Source organism: Ambystoma mexicanum, unplaced genomic scaffold (genome assembly GCF_040938575.1).
Source record: "Ambystoma mexicanum isolate Mex_15411 unplaced genomic scaffold, UKY_AmexF1_1 Mex_scaf5, whole genome shotgun sequence".
Lineage (NCBI taxonomy): Eukaryota > Metazoa > Chordata > Amphibia > Caudata > Ambystomatidae > Ambystoma > Ambystoma mexicanum.
Window position 1 is genome coordinate 13,149,952 of NW_027182466.1, and position 11,362 is coordinate 13,161,313.

Genomic DNA, 11,362 nt, shown 5'->3' on the forward strand with positions numbered 1-11,362 from the left:
AGCATGAGATGTTATATCTCAATGCCTCTAATACCAAACCTGAGATTCTACCTCTAACATGAAATGTGATATCCAACTCCTTCCCCTTCCAAACCTGGGAGCCTTCCTATAACATGAGATGTGATATCGAAGTCCTTCCCATTCCAATCCTGAGACCCTTCCTATAACATGAGATGTGATATCCAACTCCTTCCCATTCCAATCCTGAGACCCTTCCTATAGCATGAGATGTGATGTCTCAATGCTTCTAATACCAAATCTGAGATCCTTCCTATAACATGAGATGTGATATCCAACTCCTTCCATTCCAATCCTGAGACCCTTCCTATAGCATGGGATGTGATATTTCAATGCTTATAGCAAACCTGAGACCCTTCCTATAGCATGAGATGTGATATCCAAATCCTTCCCATTCCAATCGTGAGACCCTTCCTATAGCATGAGATGTGATATCTCAATGCCTCTAATACCAAACCTGAGATCCTTCCTCTAACATGAAATGTGATATCCAAATCCTTCCCTTTCCAAACCTGAGAGCCTACCTATAGCATGAGATGTGATATCCAACTCCTTCCCATTCCAATCCTGAGACCCTTCCTATAGCATGAGATGTGATATCTCAATGCTTATACCAAACCTGAGACCCTTCCTATAGCATGAGATGTGATATCCAAATCCTTCCCATTCCAATCCTGAGACCCTTCCTATAGCATGGGATGTGATATCTCAATGCCTCTAATACCAAACCTGAGATCCTTCCTTGAACATGAAATGTGATATCCCACTCCTTCCCTTTCCAAACCTGAGAGTCTACCTATAGCATGAGATGTGATATCCAAGTCCTTCCCATTCCAATCCTTAGACACTTCCTACAGCATGAGATGTGATATCTCAATGATTCTATTACCAAACCTGAGACCCGTCCTATAACATGAGATGGGATATCCAACTCCTTCCCATTTCAATCCTGAGAAACTTCCGATAGCAGAGATGTGATATCTCAATGCTTAGACCAAACCTGAGACCCTTCCTATAACATGAGATGTGATATCCAACTCCTTCCCGTTCCAAACCTGAGACCCTTTCTATAGCAAGAATCTAATATCCAACTCCTTCCCATTCCAATCCTGAGACCATTCCTATAGCATGAGATGTGATATCTCAATGCTTCTAATACCAAACCTGAGACCCTTCCTATAACATGAGATGTGATATCCAAGTCCTTCCCATTCCAATCCTGAGACCCTCCCTTTAGCATGAGATGTGATATCCAACTCCTTCCCATGCCAATCCTGAGACCGTTCTGATAGCATGAGATGTTATATCTCAATGCCTCTAATACCAAACCTGAGATTCTACCTCTAACATGAAATGTGATATCCAACTCCTTCCCCTTCCAAACCTGGGAGCCTTCCTATAACATGAGATGTGATATCGAAGTCCTTCCCATTCCAATCCTGAGACCCTTCCTATAACATGAGATGTGATATCCAACTCCTTCCCATTCCAATCCTGAGACCCTTCCTATAGCATGAGATGTGATGTCTCAATGCTTCTAATACCAAACCTGAGATCCTTCCGATAGCATGAGATGTGATATTTCAATTCTTCTAATACCAAACCTGAGATCCTTCCTATAACACGAGATGTGATATTCAAATCCTTCCCCTTCCAAACCTGAGACCCTCCCTTTAGCATGAGATGTGATATCCAACTCCTTCCCATTCCAATCCTGAGACCCTTCTGATAGCATGAGATGTTATATCTCAATGCCTCTAATACCAAACCTGAGATTCTACCTCTAACATGAAATGTGATATCCAACTCCTTCCCCTTCCAAACCTGGGAGCCTTCCTATAACATGAGATGTGATATCGAAGTCCTTCCCATTCCAATCCTGAGACCCTTCCTATAACATGAGATGTGATATCCAACTCCTTCCCATTCCAATCCTGAGACCCTTCCTATAGCATGAGATGTGATGTCTCAATGCTTCTAATACCAAATCTGAGATCCTTCCTATAACATGAGATGTGATATCCAACTCCTTCCATTCCAATCCTGAGACCCTTCCTATAGCATGAGATGTGATGTCTCAATGCTTCTAATACCAAATCTGAGATCCTTCCTATAACATGAGATGTGATATCCAACTCCTTCCATTCCAATCCTGAGACCCTTCCTATAGCATGGGATGTGATATTTCAATGCTTATAGCAAACCTGAGACCCTTCCTATAGCATGAGATGTGATATCCAAATCCTTCCCATTCCAATCGTGAGACCCTTCCTATAGCATGAGATGTGATATCTCAATGCCTCTAATACCAAACCTGAGATCCTTCCTCTAACATGAAATGTGATATCCAAATCCTTCCCTTTCCAAACCTGAGAGCCTACCTATAGCATGAGATGTGATATCCAACTCCTTCCCATTCCAATCCTGAGACCCTTCCTATAGCATGAGATGTGATATCTCAATGCTTATACCAAACCTGAGACCCTTCCTATAGCATGAGATGTGATATCCAAATCCTTCCCATTCCAATCCTGAGACCCTTCCTATAGCATGGGATGTGATATCTCAATGCCTCTAATACCAAACCTGAGATCCTTCCTTGAACATGAAATGTGATATCCCACTCCTTCCCTTTCCAAACCTGAGAGTCTACCTATAGCATGAGATGTGATATCCAAGTCCTTCCCATTCCAATCCTTAGACACTTCCTACAGCATGAGATGTGATATCTCAATGATTCTATTACCAAACCTGAGACCCGTCCTATAACATGAGATGGGATATCCAACTCCTTCCCATTTCAATCCTGAGAAACTTCCGATAGCAGAGATGTGATATCTCAATGCTTAGACCAAACCTGAGACCCTTCCTATAACATGAGATGTGATATCCAACTCCTTCCCGTTCCAAACCTGAGACCCTTTCTATAGCAAGAATCTAATATCCAACTCCTTCCCATTCCAATCCTGAGACCATTCCTATAGCATGAGATGTGATATCTCAATGCTTCTAATACCAAACCTGAGACCCTTCCTATAACATGAGATGTGATATCCAAGTCCTTCCCATTCCAATCCTGAGACCCTCCCTTTAGCATGAGATGTGATATCCAACTCCTTCCCATTCCAATCCTGAGACCGTTCTGATAGCATGAGATGTTATATCTCAATGCCTCTAATACCAAACCTGAGATTCTACCTCTAACATGAAATGTGATATCCAACTCCTTCCCCTTCCAAACCTGGGAGCCTTCCTATAACATGAGATGTGATATCGAAGTCCTTCCCATTCCAATCCTGAGACCCTTCCTATAACATGAGATGTGATATCCAACTCCTTCCCATTCCAATCCTGAGACCCTTCCTATAGCATGAGATGTGATGTCTCAATGCTTCTAATACCAAACCTGAGATCCTTCCGATAGCATGAGATGTGATATTTCAATTCTTCTAATACCAAACCTGAGATCCTTCATATAACACGAGATGTGATATTCAAATCCTTCCCCTTCCAAACCTGAGACCCTCCCTTTAGCATGAGATGTGATATCCAACTCCTTCCCATTCCAATCCTGAGACCCTTCTGATAGCATGAGATGTTATATCTCAATGCCTCTAATACCAAACCTGAGATTCTACCTCTAACATGAAATGTGATATCCAACTCCTTCCCCTTCCAAACCTGGGAGCCTTCCTATAACATGAGATGTGATATCGAAGTCCTTCCCATTCCAATCCTGAGACCCTTCCTATAACATGAGATGTGATATCCAACTCCTTCCCATTCCAATCCTGAGACCCTTCCTATAGCATGAGATGTGATGTCTCAATGCTTCTAATACCAAATCTGAGATCCTTCCTATAACATGAGATGTGATATCCAACTCCTTCCATTCCAATCCTGAGACCCTTCCTATAGCATGGGATGTGATATTTCAATGCTTATAGCAAACCTGAGACCCTTCCTATAGCATGAGATGTGATATCCAAATCCTTCCCATTCCAATCGTGAGACCCTTCCTATAGCATGAGATGTGATATCTCAATGCCTCTAATACCAAACCTGAGATCCTTCCTCTAACATGAAATGTGATATCCAAATCCTTCCCTTTCCAAACCTGAGAGCCTACCTATAGCATGAGATGTGATATCCAACTCCTTCCCATTCCAATCCTGAGACCCTTCCTATAGCATGAGATGTGATATCTCAATGCTTATACCAAACCTGAGACCCTTCCTATAGCATGAGATGTGATATCCAAATCCTTCCCATTCCAATCCTGAGACCCTTCCTATAGCATGAGATGTGATATCTCAATGCCTCTAATACCAAACCTGAGATCCTTCCTTGAACATGAAATGTGATATCCCACTCCTTCCCTTTCCAAACCAGAGAGTCTACCTATAGCATGAGATGTGATATCCAAGTCCTTCCCATTCCAATCCTTAGACACTTCCTACAGCATGAGATGTGATATCTCAATGATTCTATTACCAAACCTGAGACCCGTCCTATAACATGAGATGGGATATCCAACTCCTTCCCATTTCAATCCTGAGAAACTTCCGATAGCAGAGATGTGATATCTCAATGCTTAGACCAAACCTGAGACCCTTCCTATAACATGAGATGTGATATCTCAATGCTTCTAATACCAAACCTGAGATCCTTCCTATAACATGAGATGTGATATCCAAATCCTTCCCCTTCCAAACCAGAGACCCTCCCTTTAGCATGAGATGTGATATCCAACTCCTTCCCATTCCAATCCTGAGAAACTTCCGATAGCAGAGATGTGATATCTCAATGCTTAGACCAAACCTGAGACCCTTCCTATAACATGAGATGTGATATCTCAATGCTTCTAATACCAAACCTGAGATCCTTCCTATAACATGAGATGTGATATCCAATTCCTTCCCATTCCAAACCTGAGACCCTTCCTATAGCATGAGATGTGATATCTCAATGCTTCTAATACCAAACCTGAGATCCTTCCTATAACATGAGATGTGATATCCAAATCCTTCCCCTTCCAAACCAGAGACCCTCCCTTTAGCATGAGATGTGATATCCAACTCCTTCCCATTCCAATCCTGAGACATTTCTGATAGCATGAGATGTGATATCTCAATGCTTCTAATACCAAACCTGAGATCCTTCCTATGACATGAGATGTGATATCCAATTCCTTCCCATTCCAAACCTGAGACCCTTCCTATAGCATGAGATGTGATATCTCAATGCTTCTAATACCAAACCTGAGATCCTTCCTATAACATGAGATGTGATATCCAAATCCTTCCCCTTCCAAACCAGAGACCCTCCCTTTAGCATGAGATGTGATATCCAACTCCTTCCCATTCCAATCCTGAGACATTTCTGATAGCATGAGATGTGATATCTCAATGCCTCTAATACCAAACCTGAGATCCTACCTCTAACATGAAATGTGATATCCAACTCATTCCCCTTGCAAACCTGAGAGCCTTCCTATAGCATGAGATGTGATATCGAAGTATTTCCCATTCCAATCCTGAGACCCTTCCTATAACATGAGATGCGATATCCAACTCCTTCCCATTCCAACCTGAGACCCTTCCTATAGCATGAGATGGGATATCCAACTACTTCCAAATCCAATCCTGATACCCTTCCGATAGCATGAGATGTGATATCTCAATCCCTCTAATACCAAACCTGAGATCCTTCCTATAACATGAGATGTGATATCAAAATCCTTCCCCTTCCAAACCTGAGACCCTCCCTTTAGCATGAGATGTGATATCCAACTCCTTCCCATTCCAATCCTGAGACCCTTCTGATAGCATGAGATGTGATATTCAATGCCTCTAATACCAAACCTGAGATCCTACCTCTAACATGAAATGTGATATCCAACTCCTTCCCTTTCCAAACGTGAGAGCCTCCCTATAGCATGAGATGGGATATTCAAGTCCTTCCCATTCCAATCCTGAGACCCTTCCTATAGCATGAGATGTGATATCTCAATGCTTCTAATACCAAACCTGAGACCGTTCCTATAACATAAGATGGGATATCCAACTCCTTCCCATTCCAATCCTGAGACCCTTCCGATAGCAGAGATGTGATATCTCAATGCTGATACCAAACCTGAGACCCTTCCTATGGCATGAGATGTCATATACAACTCCTTCCCATTCCAATCCTGAGACCATTCCTATAGCATGAGATGCTTCTAATACCAAACCTGAGATCCTTCCTATGACATGAGATGTGATATCCAATTCCTTCCCATTCCAAACCTGAGACCCTTCCTATAGCATGAGATGTGATATCTCAATGCTTCTAATACCAAACCTGAGATCCTTCCTATAACATGAGATGTGATATCCAAATCCTTCCCCTTCCAAACCAGAGACCCTCCCTTTAGCATGAGATGTGATATCCAACTCCTTCCCATTCCAATCCTGAGACATTTCTGATAGCATGAGATGTGATATCTCAATGCCTCTAATACCAAACCTGAGATCCTACCTCTAACATGAAATGTGATATCCAACTCCTTCCCCTTGCAAACCTGAGAGCCTTCCTATAGCATGAGATGTGATATCGAAGTATTTCCCATTCCAATCCTGAGACCCTTCCTATAACATGATATGTGATATCCAACTCCTTCCCATTCCAACCTGAGACCCTTCCTATAGCATGAGATGGGATATCCAACTACTTCCAAATCCAATCCTGATACCCTTCCGATAGCATGAGATGTGATATCTCAATCCCTCTAATACCAAACCTGAGATCCTTCCTATAACATGAGATGTGATATCAAAATCCTTCCCCTTCCAAACCTGAGACCCTCCCTTTAGCATGAGATGTGATATCCAACTCCTTCCCATTCCAATCCTGAGACCCTTCTGATAGCATGAGATGTGATATTCAATGCCTCTAATACCAAACCTGAGATCCTACCTCTAACATGAAATGTGATATCCAACTCCTTCCCTTTCCAAACGTGAGAGCCTCCCTATAGCATGAGATGGGATATTCAAGTCCTTCCCATTCCAATCCTGAGACCCTTCCTATAGCATGAGATGTGATATCTCAATGCTTCTAATACCAAACCTGAGACCCTTCCTATAACATAAGATGGGATATCCAACTCCTTCCCATTCCAATCCTGAGACCCTTCCGATAGCAGAGATGTGATATCTCAATGCTGATACCAAACCTGAGACCCTTCCTATGGCATGAGATGTCATATACAACTCCTTCCCATTCCAATCCTGAGACCCTTCCTATAGCATGGGATGTGATATCTCAATGCTTATACCAAACCTGAGACCCTTCCTATAGCATGAGATGTGATATCCAACTCCTTCCCATTCCAATCCTGAGACCCTTCCTATAACATGAGATGCGATATCCAACTCCTTCCCATTCCAACCTGAGACCCTTCCTATAGCATGAGATGGGATATCCAACTACTTCCAAATCCAATCCTGATACCCTTCCGATAGCATGAGATGTGATATCTCAATCCCTCTAATACCAAACCTGAGATCCTTCCTATAACATGAGATGTGATATCAAAATCCTTCCCCTTCCAAACCTGAGACCCTCCCTTTAGCATGAGATGTGATATCCAACTCCTTCCCATTCCAATCCTGAGACCCTTCTGATAGCATGAGATGTGATATTCAATGCCTCTAATACCAAACCTGAGATCCTACCTCTAACATGAAATGTGATATCCAACTCCTTCCCTTTCCAAACGTGAGAGCCTCCCTATAGCATGAGATGGGATATTCAAGTCCTTCCCATTCCAATCCTGAGACCCTTCCTATAACATGAGATGTGATATCCAACTCCTTCCCATTCCAATCCTGAGACCCTTCCTATAGCATGAGATGTGATGTCTCAATGCTTCTAATACCAAACCTGAGATCCTTCCGATAGCATGAGATGTGATATTTCAATTCTTCTAATACCAAACCTGAGATCCTTCATATAACACGAGATGTGATATTCAAATCCTTCCCCTTCCAAACCTGAGACCCTCCCTTTAGCATGAGATGTGATATCCAACTCCTTCCCATTCCAATCCTGAGACCCTTCTGATAGCATGAGATGTTATATCTCAATGCCTCTAATACCAAACCTGAGATTCTACCTCTAACATGAAATGTGATATCCAACTCCTTCCCCTTCCAAACCTGGGAGCCTTCCTATAACATGAGATGTGATATCGAAGTCCTTCCCATTCCAATCCTGAGACCCTTCCTATAACATGAGATGTGATATCCAACTCCTTCCCATTCCAATCCTGAGACCCTTCCTATAGCATGAGATGTGATGTCTCAATGCTTCTAATACCAAATCTGAGATCCTTCCTATAACATGAGATGTGATATCCAACTCCTTCCATTCCAATCCTGAGACCCTTCCTATAGCATGGGATGTGATATTTCAATGCTTATAGCAAACCTGAGACCCTTCCTATAGCATGAGATGTGATATCCAAATCCTTCCCATTCCAATCGTGAGACCCTTCCTATAGCATGAGATGTGATATCTCAATGCCTCTAATACCAAACCTGAGATCCTTCCTCTAACATGAAATGTGATATCCAAATCCTTCCCTTTCCAAACCTGAGAGCCTACCTATAGCATGAGATGTGATATCCAACTCCTTCCCATTCCAATCCTGAGACCCTTCCTATAGCATGAGATGTGATATCTCAATGCTTATACCAAACCTGAGACCCTTCCTATAGCATGAGATGTGATATCCAAATCCTTCCCATTCCAATCCTGAGACCCTTCCTATAGCATGAGATGTGATATCTCAATGCCTCTAATACCAAACCTGAGATCCTTCCTTGAACATGAAATGTGATATCCCACTCCTTCCCTTTCCAAACCAGAGAGTCTACCTATAGCATGAGATGTGATATCCAAGTCCTTCCCATTCCAATCCTTAGACACTTCCTACAGCATGAGATGTGATATCTCAATGATTCTATTACCAAACCTGAGACCCGTCCTATAACATGAGATGGGATATCCAACTCCTTCCCATTTCAATCCTGAGAAACTTCCGATAGCAGAGATGTGATATCTCAATGCTTAGACCAAACCTGAGACCCTTCCTATAACATGAGATGTGATATCTCAATGCTTCTAATACCAAACCTGAGATCCTTCCTATAACATGAGATGTGATATCCAAATCCTTCCCCTTCCAAACCAGAGACCCTCCCTTTAGCATGAGATGTGATATCCAACTCCTTCCCATTCCAATCCTGAGAAACTTCCGATAGCAGAGATGTGATATCTCAATGCTTAGACCAAACCTGAGACCCTTCCTATAACATGAGATGTGATATCTCAATGCTTCTAATACCAAACCTGAGATCCTTCCTATAACATGAGATGTGATATCCAATTCCTTCCCATTCCAAACCTGAGACCCTTCCTATAGCATGAGATGTGATATCTCAATGCTTCTAATACCAAACCTGAGATCCTTCCTATAACATGAGATGTGATATCCAAATCCTTCCCCTTCCAAACCAGAGACCCTCCCTTTAGCATGAGATGTGATATCCAACTCCTTCCCATTCCAATCCTGAGACATTTCTGATAGCATGAGATGTGATATCTCAATGCTTCTAATACCAAACCTGAGATCCTTCCTATGACATGAGATGTGATATCCAATTCCTTCCCATTCCAAACCTGAGACCCTTCCTATAGCATGAGATGTGATATCTCAATGCTTCTAATACCAAACCTGAGATCCTTCCTATAACATGAGATGTGATATCCAAATCCTTCCCCTTCCAAACCAGAGACCCTCCCTTTAGCATGAGATGTGATATCCAACTCCTTCCCATTCCAATCCTGAGACATTTCTGATAGCATGAGATGTGATATCTCAATGCCTCTAATACCAAACCTGAGATCCTACCTCTAACATGAAATGTGATATCCAACTCATTCCCCTTGCAAACCTGAGAGCCTTCCTATAGCATGAGATGTGATATCGAAGTATTTCCCATTCCAATCCTGAGACCCTTCCTATAACATGAGATGCGATATCCAACTCCTTCCCATTCCAACCTGAGACCCTTCCTATAGCATGAGATGGGATATCCAACTACTTCCAAATCCAATCCTGATACCCTTCCGATAGCATGAGATGTGATATCTCAATCCCTCTAATACCAAACCTGAGATCCTTCCTATAACATGAGATGTGATATCAAAATCCTTCCCCTTCCAAACCTGAGACCCTCCCTTTAGCATGAGATGTGATATCCAACTCCTTCCCATTCCAATCCTGAGACCCTTCTGATAGCATGAGATGTGATATTCAATGCCTCTAATACCAAACCTGAGATCCTACCTCTAACATGAAATGTGATATCCAACTCCTTCCCTTTCCAAACGTGAGAGCCTCCCTATAGCATGAGATGGGATATTCAAGTCCTTCCCATTCCAATCCTGAGACCCTTCCTATAGCATGAGATGTGATATCTCAATGCTTCTAATACCAAACCTGAGACCGTTCCTATAACATAAGATGGGATATCCAACTCCTTCCCATTCCAATCCTGAGACCCTTCCGATAGCAGAGATGTGATATCTCAATGCTGATACCAAACCTGAGACCCTTCCTATGGCATGAGATGTCATATACAACTCCTTCCCATTCCAATCCTGAGACCATTCCTATAGCATGAGATGCTTCTAATACCAAACCTGAGATCCTTCCTATGACATGAGATGTGATATCCAATTCCTTCCCATTCCAAACCTGAGACCCTTCCTATAGCATGAGATGTGATATCTCAATGCTTCTAATACCAAACCTGAGATCCTTCCTATAACATGAGATGTGATATCCAAATCCTTCCCCTTCCAAACCAGAGACCCTCCCTTTAGCATGAGATGTGATATCCAACTCCTTCCCATTCCAATCCTGAGACATTTCTGATAGCATGAGATGTGATATCTCAATGCCTCTAATACCAAACCTGAGATCCTACCTCTAACATGAAATGTGATATCCAACTCCTTCCCCTTGCAAACCTGAGAGCCTTCCTATAGCATGAGATGTGATATCGAAGTATTTCCCATTCCAATCCTGAGACCCTTCCTATAACATGATATGTGATATCCAACTCCTTCCCATTCCAACCTGAGACCCTTCCTATAGCATGAGATGGGATATCCAACTACTTCCAAATCCAATCCTGATACCCTTCCGATAGCATGAGATGTGATATCTCAATCCCTCTAATACCAAACCTGAGATCCTTCCTATAACATGAGATGTGATATCAAAATCCTT